Here is a 21986-nt window from a genome sequence, read left to right as displayed (position 1 = left end):
AGCAAGTAAACGGGTTTCCTTGCATAATTTGAATATGAGGACACTGCTAACGTTTAAATTTCACAGATAGGACATACGTGACATATTCATAATTCCTGCAAAGTTCTACAGCATTTGAGGTTGGCTGCAAAAGGGACATAGTACCTTTAAAAAAGGGAGGGCACCTTGCAATAGTTATTTGCTTGTAGTTTATACTTAGAGCTAAATTCCATTTTCAAGTCCCTTAATCTTTAAATGGGTATGAATATTTTGTAAGTAGGGGAAGCTGCACACGATTTGTTAAGAAGAGTGTGATATCAAGCATCGAATTTGAATGTGATATCAATTCAATTTTTCAATTCATTTTATTCCATTCGTCATATAAAAACATACATAATTATAACATCGATATTTACAGATAAGTAAAAAAAAACATACAGACAACATAACGAAAGATAAACATAACATATAAATAATATACGAAAGAGGAAACCGGCAAGAGTGGTGCTGGCCGGGGGTGCTGGTCCATTGCGACATAATAAAGAATGTTAACCTATAACACTTAACAGGCGCGTACGCAGGGGGGGGGGGTAGGGGTTGAACCCCCCTTTGGTATTTTTATGTGTGTATTTTTTAGGAAAACCCCCCTAAACCCCCCCCTCCCTTTGATTTTTTTTTTTAATTTAAAAAAAAAAAAAAAACATGCCCATGGCCGACCTAAAAAAAGGTGACCTTACCCCCCCCCCCCCAACGAAGAAAAATGTCAAATTTTCACATTTCGAGACCAAAAAAAAAATTAAAAATGTGTCCTCCTACCCCCCGCCGCCCCCCCCCCCCCACTTATTCAGCGGCTGGCTGAGTCGTTGCGAAATTTTCTGCCCGATTTCAAAGTGTTAACCTCCCCCCCCCCCCCCTTGAAAGAATCCTGCGTACGCCACTGACACTTAACACTTAACACCTTACACCTAAGAACTAAGAACTAACACCTAAGCATTGGATGACTTCAATAGTTTCACTAAAATGTTGTAGTCTTGTCTGTATGGGTATAAGCCTATTTATTGGCCTAATTATCCACGTTCAAGTCTCTAAACTGCTTGCCTGATATCCCCTCCCCCGAGTATGTCGAAGTTCCGTCTACGCCCCTTGGGATGACTCGCTTTTGACTTTCAACGTGTGGAGATCCAGTAGTCATCACGTGGTTTCATGAGTCACGTGACGATAATGATCAAACCCAGCCGACAAACAACATCAAGAAGACGAGAGACACACTCCGCAATAGCTCTTGGCATTACACTGCCCTGTCATGTGATCTTTTAAAGGCAGCAATTTTCATTTTCACAAACGCTTTAAAGACCGTCACCACTACTGCGCCAGAAGGGATTAGACCACACAGTGAGCCAGCGAGGTCACTGTGACAGGTGGCTATCTCATTAACTCAGCTCTCATTTAACATAAGAAAAAGAGAATCATGGGGGACCAACAGGCACCGATTGGGGAAGTTTTCTATATAGAGGGAGCAAGTAGCTACAAGTAGGACAGTGTGCCTTTAATTGAATAATATTTAGTGTAAAATGAGGAAAATAGCACCACTAGCGATAGAAAAAAAACAACTCAATAGCCATGTTGATATTAATATTGCTCTTCCTAAAGCCACGCAATTATTATCACCCCGGGATTGCAAGTTTCACATTAAAAAAAACCTGGATCAAGAGGAGCAAACATGCCTGGACAAAACACAGTGTCCAAGGAAGTAAGCACCGAGCAAGTATCGAACCCGAGACCTCTCGTATGAGAGTCAGGAGCCTTCACCAATAAACCACAGTGCTCCATCAGACAAAACCTCGGAGCCGCACCTGTGCGATGATATAACAAATATATAAAAATGCATTATAATAATACAGGAGGTATTTATGAGCGTCGAGTCAGTTTCCTGAAAATTTTAATTGCATAATTATGTACGTTAAGAAATATGAAATTTTAAAAGGGACTAGAAAATGGGTAATGAGAGAGAGAAAGGAATTGTTTTAATTAGTAGACCTGCATATTTATTCAAGATGTATAGAAGATGGGCGTAGAGAAGAGAGAAGAGGGAAGAGGGATTAAATGAATCGTTTTAAATCTGTGTATAAGGAAACATCAACGAAAGAACATGAAGAATGAAACCCCAAATCTCTGAGAATAGATCAACAATGGGAGGGTAAATAACAGGGGTATTGAGTCAGATTGACGAGAGAGAGAAAGAGAGAGAGGGGGGAGGGGAGAAGAGAGATATAAAGAGAGGGACTAACAGACGGACAAACAGACAGACAGATCATCAAACAGATGGATATATACAAAGAGGGGAAGAGAGGGAAAGAGAGTGGTCTTGAAATAGTTATGATTTACTGAGTAATAGCTTTAGGAGATAATTAACTCGTTATCTGGCCTTTCCGTGTGTCACAGGCAAGCCAGGTGTATGTATCCTATATCCCTAGTGACTTAGAGATAATGAGTGATTTGAGGGGATCATTATAGCTTGTATTCAAAACATCCCTCAGCCCACGTAGAAACATATCCCGTCTTCATAAACAGGAGCTTTTAAAAACAACACAGAAAACAAGACATCGAGCTCTGTGCATGCGACCCTTTCACTTCACAATTTACACTTAAATGTAATTAAACTCATTTTCGTTAACTTAACACATAAAATTCCAAATTTCAATGTGCTTTATAGTTAGCGCTTTGATTATAATAAGAATAACAGCAAGAACTTTTGAATAATTTTTAATTTGGTACTACATGTATAACGTCAAAATTCCGGGCTGTTACATACATTGTACAAGTTTATCAAATTAAATGCGAAATTATTGACTATGAAGATAATTATAAACTCAATTAATAATCAAATTGAAAGTTATAATCTTACTCCCTTCTGACAAAATATAGTAAAATGAAAGAAAGAGTTCAATGAAATAAATAATGTAAGGAATAAGGCGAATATCCGAAAGTAGATGTGTTTGGCAACGTCATAAACAGATGATTATATAACTCTTGTATTAACATCATCATAAACATTTGTTTGCATAGTCAATTCAATTCAATTCACTTCAAAAATTGTCTTTTTATTAAAAAAAATTAAAAAAAGATGCATCGCAGCCATTGGCTAATTTGGGCATTTTACAAAAATATTGTACAGGAAAACAAATTGCATCATATTATAAAACAATTGAAATAGCATTTGTGTTCACACAGCTGTTCATGATAAAGAAGAAGAGGAAGAAGGCGAAGAGGAAGAAGAAAAAGATAATCATGGAGAGATAAGGAAGGAGGAGAAGGAGATGCAGAAGAAGAAGGAGAAAAAGAAAAATAAGACGACGACGAGGAGATGATGAAGGAGGAGAATGAGGAGGAGAACACGAAGAAGAAGAAGAAGAAGAAGAAGAAGAAGAAGAAGAAGAAGAAGAAGAAGAAGACGAAGAAGACGAAGAAGAAGAAGAAGAAGAAAGAGAAGAAGAAGAAGAAGAGAAGAAGAAGAAGAAGAAGAAGAAGAAGAAGAAGAAGAAGAAGACGAAGACGAAGAAGAAGACGAAGAAGAAGACGAAGAAGAAGAAGAAGAAGAAGAAGAAGAAGAAGAAGAAGAAAAGAAGAAGAAGAAGACTACGAAGAGAAAGGTGAAGAAGGTGGAGGAGGAGGAGGAGACGGAGAAGAGGGTAAAAGATGAAAATAAATTCTTACGTTTAAGGATGTCATTCAATTTTTACATTTTGATTATTGAATGACATAATGTATTTCTAAATGTAACACACGGTTTCTTGTTTTATAGAAATATGATAACGTATTGAAGGGCAACTTAGACAGTTAGATACGTGACTACCGTAGCATTCATTTGCATTAGACTTGTCGATGTGCTATTTTCGTCTCATTTCACCGAATCTTTCGGCAGGGTGAGGAAATCCTTTCTTGGCTGACCGAAACTTTTTTTCTCCAGATCAAAGAGTTGTCAAGCAGGAAACAAAAGAAATCTGGATAGCATTGTCATGGCAACTAAGTAAAAAGAAAACACCAAGTTGACCGACATCGTCGGAATATGCCCATGACAATGACATCGACTAAAGTAGGTTAGATGTTTATAACTTTAGATGATGTGATTGCCAATGAAACATCGTGTGAAATGCGAAAGTTGAATTACCATTATCGAAAATTAACTTTGTTTCAGCATCGATTTTTGTAAGAATGAGCAGTGTGCATTGATTGTGCAATCATTTTAGCAGAGCATGGGGTCGGATGAAAATAGCAACATTTAAATTTCATTTCCGATTAGAAAAAACGGGATATTCCTTTTCCGTAGATGGGATAGTTTGTTCTCGTGTTGATGAAAAGTCATCTATAAAAGTCACGGTAGTTGACGACTTCCCATTAAAGGTAATACAAAGTTTTGGTATGGGGTCATGAATTTGGTTCAAATGAACATATTGGAAGTATATACGATCCTACAATATTTAGTGATCAGTGTCGCGGTCGAAATCGACTCTAAAGTTATGAAATTCTAAATAATAAACACTTTATGATGAATAGCTTCCTCTCAAGGTCAAGATATTAATTAAGCTATAAAACAATGTTTTTTGACTAAAATCGACCGATTAGCTATTCTCGTTCGGAAATTATATACCACAACTACATACTCTGAGATTTTCATGGTCGCAGCTACCATTGTACGGCCGTAGGAGCTATTTGAAATTTATCAAAATTTACCGGGAGCACCCGTAAATCTTTATATTCAATTTTTTTTTTTTGAAAGCGAAAGTGTTTTAGGGGCTAAAATTTCTGGTGTTTTTAATACATCCACAGGGGCATCCAAATATATTAGAATTGTAAAGAATCACTATCGACCCATTTTTAAAAATTTCCCAAAACTTTGTAATACCTTTAAAGTGCATTCTACTCTTGTCTAAAATAATCCATACGGGGTATAAACTTTAACGGTCTACACAGACATTAATGTTTCACCATGAAGTTTAGAATTGGTGTACTATTAATATCTTTCCAACTCAGCGAGAAATCATATCCGCACCCCAGGAGAAACGTTAATTTATTAGTCGTTCATCAACGGATTGCTTTTACATCACATTTTGAACAGTAACACTTTTCCACAAAAGTGGAGGTGTAACGTTTTATCTAGGGCCAGTCACATATCAGTAATAATTCAATTCAATTCAATTTAATTTATTTTATTAAGTTAAAAAGACGTTAAAAGACGGGAGTTGCTGCTACCTTGTTTGGCGTTCAACAATAAGGGATAGGGCAACGTCGATCTAGTGCTGCTCAGTGGCTGCCGGGCTCACGATCAATTGGGCAAAAGGAATTCCCATTTTCCGTTTAACTTAATAAAATTTGGAGTGGACCTTAAAAATATTATTGTTATTATTATTATTATTATTATTATAACATAAAATACACGTTAAGAACATATTGGACAAGGACATAAAATAAACTGAATAGGTTGCAACCTGAAATGAAACATAATCCTTATATAAAGGTTGATCCTTTTTTTTATAATAAAAAATATGAAATATATATGATCATGACGATAACTATGAACTATAAAATAACTATAAATATCGGTCTTTGAAGGTAATATTTGATATGGGTGTTGCTCGTCGCAGAAGCGTATCCGTACTCCTTATCCTCAGGAGGGGGCAGAACAATTCAACCTACTTGATCCATATACTTTTTGTAAAAAGGGTGATTTGCGTTCGGGTCAGGGGCATCGCCCAAAGTTATTTAATTGAGGGAGAAAAATAAGGCTTTGAAAACAACCTTTCGTGCGTTTCAGTGATTCCCAACCTACTTATTGCTAGTTTACGAGGCTGCTATTCTTCTTCTCGGGCGGAAATATATCAGGAGGGGGTAAATTGCCCCCTCCTTACCCATGCTTCCAATACGATAGTTCCCGGATGTATACCCTCTTTACTTGCACTAATTTTCATAATTATAGTTACTGTAATATCGATGATAATTTTGACCAGTTCTTACTATAAAAGTATGATCTTGTTCTAGATCTGAGCGTGATTTCGATAAAAAGTACGACAAGCGTTCCACTACTTTATTACCATTCATACCCAAACTGATAAAGATTTTTCTTCACTTGTCAATGACTCTCCTTGATATGTTTGTCGTCATACTCTTCTTTACACCTGCGTTTGTTCGAGTGAATAATTAATATCTTCCCGTATGGATACGGTTAAGATAGAAGTGGCTTTTATCATTCTCCGGCTTGCTCTCTATATAATTGACAGTTATAACCAATCTTCTTTAAGCCATGGAATGAACATTATGTAATATCTAATCGACTTGTCTGTTCGTATTGTATTGCAATCGTTTCATGTGTTTCTTTGAAACGTGAAACATATTTTTCCCCACGATCGTGATTTAATTGTAATACTCCATACATTTTGATAGACACTTACTAACTACCTTTGGGGTCCATTACGAACAAGCGTAGCATTCACCCTATGGTTTTCTCCATAAATTAACTCTTCATTTTAGTTCAGTCGTTTTAATTGATACAGCATGCTTTATAAATTGATACGAGGTACTCAACTTCTGCTCTAATCTCTGAATAAATATTTGTTCGTAGCGCTACCTTTTTATATTGTGAAATCAGTGTAAAATGTGAATATGTCAAATATGAATCAATAAACTGAAAGCTGAATATATTCGACGTTTAGCCTTGAATACCGGGTAATCATCAATATCCTAATCAAATTGTGTCAATTACTCCTAAACTATGCAGAGGGTCAGAAGAAGGAAAGAATAGACAGGTGGACATGACGAAATCTTTCCTAATATTCCAGTGTGTTATGCCGTCAAAATCTAGTCAGTTTTTATGTACTCCTAATGCAAATAAAATCTTGAAAATATTTACCCTGATAAACTGTTATCCTTACTGTTTGTTTGTAGACCTTGCGTTTTGTAAAATCATTGTAAATTGTAAAATATGAAACAACAAAGTGAACGAACAAATGCAGCGGAGGTGTCGTTACATAGTGGTTCATTAACCTTACTCTCAATTCAATGATGTATAAATTATGTCCTAAAAGTCGGTTGCCCTATAGAGTAGTTGTCTGGGGGTTCTTGTCCTGGAGGATGGTTATTCTAGGGGATAGTTATTCGGGGGTAGTTGTCCGGGGGTAGTTGTCCTAGGGGGTAGTTGTCCTGGAAGAAATCGTTGCCCTAGGGGTAGTTTTTTGTCCTATTTTAGAGGGTGGTTATTCTAGGAGTGGTTATCCGGGGTGGTTGTCCAGAGGGTAGGTGTCCGCTTATTCTACCCCCATGTTCTTCAATTTTTGGCCTTCTTGTTGAGATACGAACTCAATGGCAAACAAGATACAACAAAACATAACCCGGCAACCAAAATCAGAATTTGAAAAAGATAACACATTTTAACTACACACTTTCATTTGTCTTTCAAATGCAATTGATTTAACAATATATGAGCATGATGAGAATAAACATTCAATTCTAAGAATGGCGATTTCAACCCAAATCCAACTTAATCTCAGAACGAGGATACAGGTCAGAGTGTCTGCTGGGAGATCTGACAATATCCGGTTAGATTTCTTGTTCCCCTATATCAAGGATAGCGTTGTGAAGGCACACTTTATAACATTGCAGTACAACTGACTAATATACCAGATAGTAATCTAAGGTCTTTGCTATACCGTCATTTTTCAAATCGGCTTTATATGAATGCCCTAGATTCACATATTTTGCCCATACTGCTTTACTTCAAAATGTTAATCTTCATGGTCTGACTATATACATTCATACTTATAACCATCACGGACAGATACACAATGTTGGAAGTTGATGACATCTTGGTGTTTTTGAGGAAAATGAGTTTGGCGTTGAAAGATCACATAATTTTTTCACCGTACACAATCAGAAATTATTGAAAGAGGCCATTTCAATGACATATTCCGTATTCCGTAAGGCTCAGCGGTAGAGCGCTCGCTTTGCATGCGAGAGGGCTCGGGTTCGAACCCCGATATCTCCAGACCCACATTCATTTTGCAGCGCTCAGAGACTTCGTTGGAATTAAAGTGCTTTAAAATAACCGTTTTTATTATCATTATTATTTCCGAGGGATATATATATGGTTTTGAATTGTCATTGAGTTCAATAATGGCGATTTTTAAGTCAAACCCAAGTTGATCTCGGATGAGTATACAGGTCAGAGTGTCTGCTGGGGAATATGACGATATCCGGTTAGATTTTTTTTTGTGTAGGCATTGTGAAGCTTTATTCGAATGCCCTGAATTCACATATTTTGCCTATACATGTATATACTGATTAACTGCCTAATGTTAATCTGCATGGTCTATATACATTCAAACTTATAACCATCACAGACAGAGATACAATGTTGGAAGTTGATGACATCTTGGTGTTTGTGAGGAAAATGAGTTTGACGTTGAAAGATCACAGAACTTTTTCACGGAACACGATCAGAAAAAAATCAAGCTATTAAAACATTCAACTTACCAACTGGGAGGGGATATAGCTCAGCGGTAGAGCGCTCGCTTTGCATGTGAGAGGCCTCGGGTTCGAACCCCGATATCTCCAGAACCTCATTCGTTTCATAGCGCTTAGAGACTTCGGTGGAAAGCGCTTTACCAGAGCGTCTTTATTGTTATTATTATTATCAATTCCGAGGGATATATAGATATGAATTTTGAATTGTCATTGATTTGTCCCATTTTGGCGATTTTTAGTCAAATCCAAGTCAATCTCGGATGAGTATACAGGTCAAAGTGTCTGCTGGGGAATAAGAAAATATCCGGTTAGAATTCTTGTACCCCTACATCAAAGATAGCATTGTGAAGGCACAATTTATACAATTGCAGTACAGCTGACAAATACCGGAGAGTAATCTATATAGTCTTTGCTAATACCGTCATTTTTCAAGTTGGGTTTAATCGTATACGAATGCCCTAGATTTACATATTTTGCCTATACATGTATATTCTGATGTACTGCCTAATGTTAATCTGCATGGTCTATATACATTCAAACTTATAACCATCACGTACAGAGACACAATGTTGGAAGTTGATGACATCTTGGGGTTTGTGAGGAAAATGAGTTTGGCGTTGAAAGATCACATTTTCGAACTTAACTACCGAACATGATCGCAAAGTTTTTCACAAAATCAGAAAAATCACCCAATTAATAAAGGCAATCTTAATTACGTATTCCATAATTCAAACAAATTATAGGGCAAGGGGATATAGCTCAGCGGTAGAGCGCTCGCTTTGCATGCGAGAGGCCTCGGGTTCGAACCCCGATATCTCCAGAACTACATTAATTTTATAACGCTCAGAGACTTCGGTGGAAAGCACTTGATAAGAAACTTTTTTATCATTATTTTTTATTTCCGTGGGATATTGTATGGTTTTGAATTGTCATTGAGTTCAATAATGGCGATTTTTAAGTCAAACCCAAGTTGATGTCGGATGAGTATACAGGTCAAAGTGTCTGCTGGGGAATATGACAATGTTCGTTGTTTTGTGTGTAGGCCTATCCCTACATCAAAGACAGCATTGTGAAGGCACAGTTTATAAAATTGCAGTACAGCTGACTTATACCAGAGAGTAATCTAAGGTCTTTGCTTCAAATACCGTCATTTTTCAAATTGGGTTTATACGAATGCCCTAGATTCACATATTTGCCTAATTATACTGATTTACTTTCAAATGTTAATCTACATGGTCTACATATACATTCAAACTTATAACCATCACGTACAGAGATACAATATTGGAAATTGATGACATCTTGGGGTTTGTGAGGAAAATGAGTTTGACGTTGAAAGATCACATTTTCGAATTTAACTACCGAACACGATAGAAAAGATTTTCGTAAAATCAGAAAAATCACCCAATTAATCAAGATAATCTTAATTACGTATTTTGTAATTCAAACATGCTATAGGGCAAAGGGATATAGCTCAGCGGTAGAGCGCTCGCTTTGCATGCGAGAGGCCTCGGGTTCGAACCCCGATATCTCCAGACCCACATTCGTTTTAAAGACTTCGTTGGGAAGCGCTTTAAAAATCAAAAACGTTTTTTATTATTTCCGTGTGATGAATATGGTTTAGAAATTGTCATTGAGTTGACCCATTGTCAGCATGGGGTGAATCAATCGAAATTATACACTACATAGGAAGGGGCAGCCACCCGGTCGTGCACGACCCAAGATCGGGATTTCGTTTTGACCGTGATAATTACTATACGCTAAACACACCGTATACAAGTCATGTAGTCTGTCGCATTAGTTTAAATTAGTTAAATCTTATTAATTTTCTCACGGACACCAACGTCTTTGTGGTCAACGACACCCCGCTTCAAGAATCAGGAATATGATTCTGGTTCTAATTACAATTCCCGAACCATTCTCATTTATTACGTTTTTATGTTCAAATTAAATTTATTTTGTTGTATATGTGTATTATTCTATTATGCCAAAATGTATTGTTCAGAGAATGCTGTAGAATTGAAATGGCCTGTGGGAGGTTTTTTTTCTTCTAAAGGAACAGAACAGAACCAAATTCAAAGATGGCGCTTGACTGTGGAGAATTGAACTACATGAGAAGATGAAACACAATCAAGAAAGTTCCTTGAAGATTAATGATAACCTATTAATGGCACATGGGTATTATTACGATGTTCGATGCTCCTTAAACTGATTAAGACACGCCCCTGTATAATGTCGGCTCATATATCCGTTACATCTCCTAAACTCAGTTTAGTTAAATTACGAAATTACCTTTACTGTAGATGGAGACATTTTTTGCGAGGAGATTAAATAAAATTAAGAATTCATCGCGTTTTATTATGTATATTGTATGTAAATAGGGGACTGGATTGGTCAGATTTATTCTGAATATTGTCAGGACACTACAGATAATATTCAACATACGTGTATTGATTCAAGTTGCAGCGTGTTTTAGTTTTTTGTCATTTTTTAATTCTCTCAAAACGTTTTGACATGTCATCTTTACAAAGAAAAAACACGATACTGTCGATGGCATGATAACATCTTAGACACAAATTTTTGCAAGTTCCACTGGGCTCTGTCTACCTCCACCGCAGTGTTCCTCATAACGTCAGCTTAACCCCAAAATAACTCACAAGATCCTGAAACCTCCTAGGCCTTCGGAAGTCTGCTCGCGAAAGACCCTTCAAACGCCTTCCCAATTTCATTACGTTGCTTCCGTCCTGAAAGAAACGATATCCCTCCAAGGGCCACATGACTGCAAGCCTTACAAGGTTTTTACATGAACATTGCCGCAGTCTTTTGAAGGAGATTGGCTACAATCACGAGCATCTGGCAATAAAGATGCTTTAAATAGTCGAAATTCTAAAGGAAATGTTTTAAAGCTTGTTCTTGTTAAAGATTATGTTGTTGTTGTTGGTGCTGCTATTGTTGTTGTTTATGTTGCTGCTATTGTTGTTGCTTTGTTGCTTCTATTGTTGTTATTGTTGCTGCTGCTGTAGTTTTAGTTGTTGTTGTTGCTGCTGTCATTGTTGATGTTGTTGTTGTTGTGATCTGCCGTACCAGATTCTACAAACGATAGATGGCGTTCTTTATCAATTCTCGTTCTGACACAATTATTGATTAACCAAAATGTATTGATCAATCTAATGTTCTTTGTTTTAAATATTGTCATAAAAATCAATGATTGCTATTATAATAATAATTCTAGAAAACGGTGCTTATAAGGCGCTTATACCACCGAAGTCTCTAAGCGCTATAAAATGAATGAAGATCTGGAGATATCGGGGTTCGAACCCGAGGCCTCTCGCATGCAAAGCGAGCGCTCTACCGCTGAGCTATATCCCCTTGCCTTTCGTCTTGTCATTATGTCATTACAATTGCTGTTGATCGTTTATTTGTGTTGCATGTGTTATAATTGTTAGATAGTTGTTGTTGTTGTTGTTGTTGTTGTTTTCTCAGGGGCAGATCCAGGATTTTGCTGCAGCTCAATTTAAAAAAAGATGACTAGAAAAAAATAATTACACAGTGACTGTTGATGCGCTTTTTTCCCCTTTTTTCTCTATGCTTTTTTTCAATTGTTAAATCTCAAATATGTGCCAGAAGCACAAAAATACACCATGTACATGGGCACAAGTGTGTGTGTGGTGTGTGTTGAGGTACGTCATATTTGGGTTGTCGTAGAGGTGGATGCACATGCCCCCCCCCCCTCCCCCTCCCTCATTCCTAAGATCCAATATTGATTTCTCTCACAATCTTTTATCATAATCTTAAGTCAACAGAAATACAGAGTGATTCCCTACTTGTACATGTAGGGAATTTTAATCAATTTACTTAGAATTTAATATTTGTTAGCTGTTGTGTTCTTCCAGTTGTTGATCGCAGATGTGTTGTGGTAGATTCAACTTCTGCTATTGGAAGGACAAACATAATGTGGACACAATCATGTGTGGACAATCTGACGAATTCTGACACTTTCGACCCAGTTATGGATGTTTAAGGCTCTTGGTTATCAACATATTGTCAGAATTGATTAGGAATATTGGTGGTTGGATGTGAGGCGAGCCTGAACCGGATAGATCCGATTTGAGGCATTTAAGGGTATCTCTGGTCATGACTTCGAACATATTAGGTTTTCGCATCCACCACCTGATCTAAGTTACGTTCAAAATAGATCATGGCTGATTTTCCAATCCAATCTAATCCAATCAAAAATTATTTTTTGACTGCACACATCGCTCCACATGTTTTTGCCATTTTCGTCATTCCATCTTTGTCAAAATGATAAATTTGATATAAATTTAGAACCGCATACTATAAGTGTTCAGTTAAAACTATAGTTTTGTATTTTACATTTGCAAATTAAAGGCCGGCTGTACTAGTTCAACCAGAAGGGATTAGACCACACAGCGAGGTCACTGACAGGTGGCTATCTCATAAACTCAGCTCTCAATTAACATAAGAAAAAGAGGATCATGGGGACCAACAGGCACCTATTTGGGAAGTTTTCTATATAGAGGGAGCAAGTAGCAGCATGTACACGTAGTACAGTGGGGCTTTAAGTCAAGACAAAACGGCGTGTTGTCCCATCTTATACATACACGTCAGGGTTTCAGCGAGTTTTGAAATCTTTGGTTTAGGTTACTGGTTGAAAACCACTCTGAAACAGTTATATGATATTCTGTGTATTTTTTGTTTATTCATTCATGTTTTTACTAAATAGTAGACGATAAAGAATAACTTATATTCAGTTTATTATGAAATGAAGTAAATGCGAGTACTTCAGAATACCATTGATTTCGCGATGGTAGGCCTATACGTAATTATCGATTCTTTTCATTAGAAGTGCTACGGATTATTGATTTCATAATATGATTTGAAACGTAACGACGCATTTTCAAACATAGGGTTTATTTCTTGGATATTCTTAAGTATTTGGGACTCTCTTGATCCCAGACAAAACTAAGTAACGCATGGGACAAACAGCTTGGAGATGTCAACGTAAAGATATGATACATTAAGTAGAGCCACACAAATACAGGTGAGGACTGGATAAACCTGTTCGTCATTCCACCCCCCCCCCCCCTCGTCACCACCTTCACCTTCAGACATCTGAGGTATGACTGCCGGTTTATGTCCTAGTCATTGTAGTGTCATTCATTATATAATAACAAACGTGTCTGATCACATCCATTCATCAAGTTCAGAAATGTCTCCTGACTGTTGAGGTATTCTCAGATCTGATGCTCTTGAATTGGTGAGCTGGTCTGCTGAAATTACCCTCTAAATTAACCGTTTCCGAGGCTATGAGTGTTCCATTAACTCATTTGATATAAAGAAAGGTTAATAGACAGTCAATAGATAGCGGACGACCGCTTTTCTGTCCATCTGATTCTGTTACTGCATGGAGTTGATGAGTTATCTCTTTGACATAGTCGCTTACTATATAACACCAGACGCTTGAGATAGATGGAATTATTTCTTGACATTTTTACAATAAACGACATTTGGGACCATCTTTCGTACAATGAAAAAGAATGCTCACCCGGTATTTCCATTTTTTAGATTAAAAAATAATTTAGGTGACCTGATTGATTGTGTATCCTTTTATATTGATAATTGTTATTGGTTGGAATAAAGTTGAGTATCGATCTGCAAGGGATCCAAGTAAAAAGTATGGAATTTTACATCAGAAACATTGGTTTATGGATTTGTCATCGTACATGAGAGTTTATAATTCAGGCAGGAAACGCCAAAAGGGTCCAGACGAAGTTTCTAGTCGCAGACGCAACTCTTTGACTATAAGGAGTGTTGCTCATTGAGAAAGAAAGAAAGAAAGAAAGAAACTGATTAAATCTTGTTCAATGATATACTTTTTTAAGAATGGACCTCACTATGATTTTGCTCTTCATCTAAAAAAAAAAGACAGGATAAATAATGAGTTAAAAAAGGATATGGTTTATGCTCACTAGATTATAATCAGGAAACCTGCTCGTTTTTATCTGAAATCTGTATCCGTCTGGTGATTTATTTTTGTAGATGGTTCAGATCTTAAATCGAAAGAAGGAAAAGGAGGTTATTTTTGTAAGAAATGTTTTTTGAGAAGGAAATCTGATATCGAGAATGGAAATGTTGCTGTATTCTATTTCCCATTGACGCAGGTAGGCCTACAATGCGGAAAGGAAAACGAACCTTGTTTTACATGCCATAGTGACGTATTCGAATATATTTAGCCTGCTCAAGATATTATAAGACTACCCCTAAATTCGGAATAGTTGTTAAAAAATGTAATTTGGGGGGAAAGAAAAAGAGAGTGAGAGAAAGAGAACCAGAGAGACAGAGACAGATAGAGAGAAGAGGAGAGAGAGGAGGGGTGAGAAAGAGAGAAAGGGGGATACACAAAGAGAGAGAGAGAGAGAGAGAGAGAGAGAGAGAGAGAGAGAGAAAGAAAAAAGGGAGATGGAGAAGGAGAGACACAAAGACGGAACAAAAACAATTAAACAAGCAATAACGACAACAACAACTTATTTCACTAAAAAATAAAATGCTAAATATAAATTTCGAACAGGCGGCTCCGCACCTCCCCCGCCCCTCCCCCTTTACCCAATATCTCTCTCTCTCTCTCTCTCTCTCTCTCTCTCTCTCTCTCTCACACAGACACACACACACACACACACACACACTTAATTGCAAAAATGTTTCACCACTGAACAAATTACGCGCATTGTTTTTTTTCTCCTTATAGCTTTGCGTTTAATTACTTTCCACAGAGTAGTCATGACGTCTTTATCTTAGCATAACTGTTTTCTAACTTTAACCACGTGATCAGGCATCATGAGTCACGTGTAGAAAGGGGAGAATTGAGGAAGGAACTATGGTGTTCCCATAGGAGCGAAACTAAAGTTAGAGACCTTTCAAAAGCCGCCCTTATCTGTCAAATGTTACTTGTGTTTCTTAGTGTAACGTGGCGAAATGACCTCATGATTCATTAATAAACTTGAGGGGGTGTACCCAAATCCAGAAAATTTGTTTTACGTTTCGATCTCAAGTTTCGTTGATTTGTGTAAGAGTAACGTTGGTTCAGATATTTAAAAAAAAAACGGGAAATGCTTTACAGATATCATTATAACCCCGGTTATCGGATTCATTCGCCCACACAATGTGTACCATTTTCACTCCCTGGGGAGTACTATGGTTACCCTGAGGGCATGCAATTTATATTTATATTAGTTCCCCATTTTTCTCCTGGGTATGGAGTGGCAAATGTAGATTAATGTCTTTCCAAAGGACATTGGTGCCGTGTCGGGGATCGAACCCAGGACCTTTTCATTTCCAATCAAGTGCTGAACCACTCGACCGCGACACCTCTACACATATGAATTAAGCGGCAATAGACATACGGCATTACTACTGGAGAAAGTGCGAGATCATCAAAGAAGTAGATCTCGCTATATCAAATATAATTCATTTGAAACGAGGACCCAATCATTGGAATAAATCCCAAAAAATAAAAGCAAAAAAGGCGAGGAAAAGGTTGAAAAAAAAGCTATTTATCTTGATATTTATTACTATTTTCATATAGCCTAGGTCTATTCGTTGATCAATAGAATAACAATTCCTTTTATTATAAAACAGTACCCAATAATGTATGTCATGTCATGATTAGACAAGGAAGTAATCAATTTTTGCCCGCAGTTCATGTTATTTCTGGCAATAAGCACCAAGTAGTCAGTGTTCTTGCTATATCCATGCATACATTGGAAACATGAGAGGCAAGTAATCTGTCCGCGTCAGAGTTCATTTTACGTCACAAAGGATGAAGTTGGAGGTCACAAGCTGCACTCATCTGATGTATTAACTTTCTTTCATTTGACCGAAAAGAATGTAATCATGGGATTCTTCACGTGACTGTTCAAACGGAACATTATTCCAGATCAGATCATTTTCTTTTTCTGACTACTACCCCTATTTTAAAGTACTGTTCTGACGTCACGCGTATGTGGGCGATATGCGAAGAAAAGTGTTCGCTATATCAGCTAAGTGCATGTACTTGTACAAATGCATTCCTAAGTATATAACTTGTTTGCCTTGATATTATTATGCTTGATTTAAAATGTATTGATTTGGAAAGAGGAATATAGCGTTATACAAAAACCCACATAATTTCTTTTCACATTCTTTCATTCACCCAAATTATAATAATAGGCAACCGTCTTCACTTTAATGCAAACTCTCAAGCGATTTTTTGTTGTTGTTTGGGGTCTAACAATTTGCCAGTTTATCAGTTCAGTCCATCCGTTCCCTGGTAAGGAACCGCCACCCCTCTCCGGCCCCCTCTCCATCCCCTGTCCCGGTCATATGGCAATAATATTCTGCCCCTGGTTGTAGCTTGGAATATGTGAGTACCTAATGCAGGGGTACTTTATCTACGTCATGACTACGTAGGTGTCATGAGAGTAAAGGCTCATGTTATTTAATATTATTTTGGTCGGAGGCCTTGCTACTATTGTTTAAAACCGCAACATCCAGGCTCCTCATGAATCGTTAGACACAAAAAAATACGTGGGACCCAAAAATAGAAGTTTCGCTATTAGACGATGCTACTATGCACCATGAAATAATACCGTTCTCAAGACGTTCGCGAAACGAGGACGTTAAAACGTTTTGTAGAACGTTGACTTGCGTTTAAAGAACGTTTACTGTACCCTTGGATAATTATGTTAGCTTCATTCTATTTTACATTTATCCCTCCTTCCTGAGGCGATATTCTGAAAACTCTTCTATCTCGAATATGCTCGTATCTTCACCATCAAAACAAACGCAAAGTGGTGTCTTCTGTTTTATGGGCGCAAATGGAACTAAAAAGATTATAACTTGATTTTCGACCAATCGGGATTGCGTATTCGGGCAAGTAATGTGTTGTTTTCTTTAAAGCTAAAGACCAGTTATGGTCATGCGATTGCATTGTGAAAGAAACGTTGTGAAATCGATCAGAAAAGGTTGATCATCTAGCATAGATGTACTGCAAGGTTCTGGAATCATCAAAATGATAAGAAATTTGGCCAAGTCTTCATAAAGTTAGAAGCACTGTACACAGAAAGATGTATATGGGACTACACACACGTGCGCGACACGTGCATTTCATATCTCTCAACAGGCGAGAGATACACTAATTTACCAAATATATCAAATAGTAGGCGGTTTCCCGTCAAAATTGTTATCATCATGTAATATTCAAAACATATTCTTTCACATGATTGGTAATAAGAGCTTTCATTTCATTTCTGTGAAATTGGGGCGTTTCCAATACTGGTCTTTACCTTTAATGGGTTAAAAGTTTTAAGGTCTTTGAAGGTCTGTGTAATTCTAAAGATTTTCAATGTAAGTTCGTATTGTAAATTTATTTGGTTACATCTTTGTCTACATGCATTACGAAATTATTGATGTCCAAATATCACTTTAGTTGTTCACGCTAAATGATACACCTCTTTTCTTAGCATATTTTGATACATCCCCCATCAATACATTCAGCTTTATCATTCTGTTCATACAAATCAGAGAGGGGCGAGGGAGATAAAGAGGGGGAGAGCAAGGGAGAGAGAGAGAGAGAGAAAAAAAAAGAGAGAGAAAGAATGAGAGAGAAAGAACGAGAGAGAAAGAAATAGAGAGAAAGGAAGAGATAGAGAAAGGAAGAGAGAGAAAAAAGAATTAGAGAAAGACAAAAAGAAAGACATAGAGAGAAAGAAATATATTTAAGAGAGAGAAAGAAAGAGAAAGAGAAAGAAAGATTTTTAGAGAGAGAAAAAAGAGAGAGAAAAAGAAATAGAGAGGGAGAGAGAAAGAAAGGGAGAGAAAGGAAGAAGGGAGAGAAGATTGACTTACAGATGACATTTATTCAATAATTTAAGAGCGAGAAAGAAAGAAGGAAAGAGAGGTGATGTTATACAGTTTTTCTTGTCGATAACATCCATTGTTTTCCAAGTCTAGTTTTCTCTCTGATTCGACAGGTGATTGTTAGAAAAATCTTTTAAGCCATGTAATTGTCAACCCCCGATCCTGTGGCCGCATTTTAAATCCTAAAGCTTGCATGCCTGTTGTTACCTGTCTCCCAAGGCCATCTGTCAATCAAGTCTTACACTATTCATGTCTTACAAAGCCAAACACTATACCTCGATCTGAAACAAGTCTCCCAGTCTGAGATTCGAATCAGGAACCTTTAGAACAAGAGCCCCATATTTTCATCGTATCCCATTCTATTGTCTTGAAAATACAAGCTTGAACCGGACTATGATGAATGAACTGCAAAGCCGTTTTATTTTCTTTAAAAATAGGGAATCTCTCCTCACAAACTTTATACAGGGGCGGATCCATTGACCTGGGGAAATTATGTGCCCCTCCCCTCCCCCGGGAACAAAAACCCAGGCTGGCATAACAACCACTTTATTATTAAATATAAAAACGTAGAATGATCCCGTAAATGTGTCCCCAGGAGCAGTTTAAGCCCCTCGAATAGGCAACTTTTTTAAAATTGCAACCTTTGTTTTTGCGTAGTTGTTGTTGATGATGCTGTTGTTTCTGCTGTTGCTGCTGCTGATGTTTTTGCGGTTGTGGTGGTGATCGCGATGGTGCTTGTCACGGATTTTTCGGGCTGTAGTGCGAACCACCCCCCCCCCCACCCCTCCACCCCCTCCAGAGAATCCGGGATCCCTATTTGTGAAATGCCAAAAGGCAAGCCCTTCGATGTCAAATTAAGAAGAAAGGAAATTGATATCAAGTGGCAGAGTTTTGACGCAAGTCGGGCTCTCAGGGGGCAGGACAGAGACAATAGCATCTTCTATCCGATGAATCATGAGGGGGTCTCCGAGGGTTTCCGGAAACCACCGAATCGAGTAATCATCGTGATTGGGCGCTACGATGAAGGGTTGAATGGCGAGTGAGTGAGATAGGAGAATATGACAAGGATTGTGTCATCAGCTAGCGCTTCATTATCTTGGCTATTCCCCCTTCTGGATTTTCATACACCAATGTCACGTTTATGATCGCGACCATGATTACATTGTCTTATGAAGGTGTTATTGATCTTGATAGTCTATAAATCCAGATATATGAGTGATATTGAGAGCGGGGGGTTCTTATCAGGACCAAGGGACGATATGTGAGAAGCCGTAAAAAGATTTGCTTTATTCATGGGAATCCGTGTGGAACCTATGGATTCTTACAGCACTTTAAAGAATAACTGGGAAATCGCTGACCCCCAGGGTAAAGACTACAAAATAGTATTCAGTATCGAATATAAATCACATAACATGCTTCAAGCCAAATCTTCTGCAAAGACATGGCGCAAAGTCATTATCATCATCATTATACTACCTAAAATCGGGTTATTTTCACAATTTCCGAGGGACGAGCTCCCAGGACAGGGGAGGGGTTGGGAGTCCCCAATCCATATCCTCCTCCTTCGCAATTTCAACCCTTATACCGTCTGCCATCTCTCTGCAGAGACGCGTAAATAGATGGTGACGAGATGCTCATCGACCCCTCGCCGTTTTCAAGGACCCACGCCCATGATGGCGAAAATCATCCAACGACTATGGAAAACGCCGTAAAAACCAACAACAGCAACAAGCCCCTGATTAACCCTTGTGTTCCGAGATGGGAGTCTCCCTTTGCTTCCAGTGTGTTAGTACACCTTTCATGAGTAGAGACAAAATTAATGCATGGATGAAATCGTAGGGGTTGATGCCTCTTGTCCATTCTAAATGGTCCACTAGAGCTCCTTCCAAACTTCAAAGACAGAAAAGGTTATAATTAAATCGAAACACCGAGTTAGCCCACCGTTGCAAAAATATTTTTACACATTTTAAGGCTAATCTGAGAGGCTTTTCTATGATAGTGGTATACAATTTTGATCCGCTGGTTCTTAGGTTTGGCATGGTGCAGAACCTATAGTTAATTTAAAATAATGGCATTATTTAATAATGAGACATCTAGTTCTTTACCCGTACATTTAAAAAACCAACGATACTTGGTCCTCGTTAGAACTATATTACATCAGAAATGTAGGTTATCAACAGCAACACACATTCTATTTCCACCCACATATACCACCTATGCTCTCCATGATGCCCATGTGAATGCATAAAGCGCTCATACGTGAGTTCACTAAACCATTATATCCTTCCGCCCTTGGTTGCCTATCGTGAGTCTTTTCATGGAAACAAAATGTTGTCAAAGATTATAAATAATAACTTGTAATAAGCACAAAAAAATTCTCGATTCCTACGTAATTTTATGAACTACCAAATTAATACAGTAAATACGTATATCCCTTTGAATTTGAAATAATCTCAAATTTGTGGTTCAGGAAGATTATAACCTCAGAGCTCCCAAGGTATAGACCTGCGTCTTTGGGTAGACCAATGTATCCTTCCGCTCTTAGAGCATGTAGAGACTGACGAGAAGATCGTCTGCATACGACCGCATATCATCTTGATTTTCCATCTTTTATAGGGCGCCAAATACATTTTGGAACCTGTAAAGTTGCATCTACCACGGCTATAAGGCAGGGGCGTTGCCATGGTTTTTTTTCAGTGAGGGTGCTGAGGGGTCAACCAAGCGAGAAAAAAAAAAGGATTTGGACGTATTAAAGCTTGTCATTTTAGTACATTACAGTTATGCAGTTCTTGGGGACAGGTTGCCAGCCCCTCCCATTCCCCACCACTGGCTTGGCCAGGGGTCTAAGAAAGGAAATGTACAAATAATCACTGGCGTTGCAATGTTAGTTGTTTTTAAGAATCTGTGTGTCGTTTCTTTTCATTTCATTTTTCATGATAATTAATTTAACAGGTACAAGCATTTCGAGGGGAAGGATCACATAAAGCCCATTAAAACTCTCATTAGCAAGAAGTACCTCGTGTTGTGTACCCGGTGGGGTCACTCAAAGTGACTTAGGGACCGCATGACCGTTACCAAAATCGCGGGAAAAGGGGTCAATTTCAATCAATGTCCGCGGACAAAATATTCCTCGAAATATAGAAAATAGGGGTGCACAGGACCTGGTGTCCTCGAAATTGATAAATAGGGGTCAGGAAAAGGGAAAGAGAAAACCGGGAAGAAAAATTCACGGAGCCGAGTCGAGTCAAAAAGTATTAGATGTCTTGTCCTTGAAACATGGTAAAATAGGGGTAAATTTGCGAAAGTGTCCTTACAATCTTATAAATAGGGGTATTCCAAAGTACAATTTTGTCCCTGTTTTGACGTAAAAAGGGGGGTTAAATTTCTCAAAATGTGTTTGAAATTGACTGCAAAAGGGGGTTATTTGCATTTGTGGTAACGGTCATACGTGTCACCCTCTGCGGGGGGGGGGGGGGGTGACCCCACCGGGGTCGTGTAGTCCCATATGATAAGTCTTGCCCTTTGCTGCCCTTTCGCTGTGAGCATGACTTGGCCATTTGTTCCCTTTTTCTATCACA

The 21986-nt window shown here is 38.0% G+C and overlaps 4 non-coding genes across 4 annotated transcripts; 3 read left to right on the top strand and 1 right to left on the bottom strand.

The window, feature by feature from the left end:
* The first annotated feature begins 8511 nt into the window (after positions 1–8511).
* Positions 8512–8583, top strand: TRNAA-UGC. Its single transcript has one exon. It is a non-coding gene; the product is annotated as a tRNA-Ala (tRNA).
* Positions 8584–9241: 658 nt separating this feature from the next.
* Positions 9242–9313, top strand: TRNAA-UGC. The gene has a single exon. It is a non-coding gene; the product is annotated as a tRNA-Ala (tRNA).
* A 643-nt stretch (positions 9314–9956) lies between these two features.
* On the top strand, positions 9957–10028 carry TRNAA-UGC. Its single transcript has one exon. It is a non-coding gene; the product is annotated as a tRNA-Ala (tRNA).
* Positions 10029–11790: 1762 nt separating this feature from the next.
* TRNAA-UGC lies at positions 11791–11862 on the bottom strand. The gene has a single exon. It is a non-coding gene; the product is annotated as a tRNA-Ala (tRNA).
* Between the last annotated feature and the right edge of the window lie 10124 nt (positions 11863–21986).

This window comes from Strongylocentrotus purpuratus, unplaced genomic scaffold, assembly GCF_000002235.5.
Source record: "Strongylocentrotus purpuratus isolate Spur 01 unplaced genomic scaffold, Spur_5.0 spur5_scaffold_9, whole genome shotgun sequence".
NCBI classification, from domain to species: domain Eukaryota; kingdom Metazoa; phylum Echinodermata; class Echinoidea; order Camarodonta; family Strongylocentrotidae; genus Strongylocentrotus; species Strongylocentrotus purpuratus.
The sequence above is the reverse complement of the archived record's forward strand: the minus strand, read 5'-3'. Positions and strand labels throughout refer to the sequence as shown.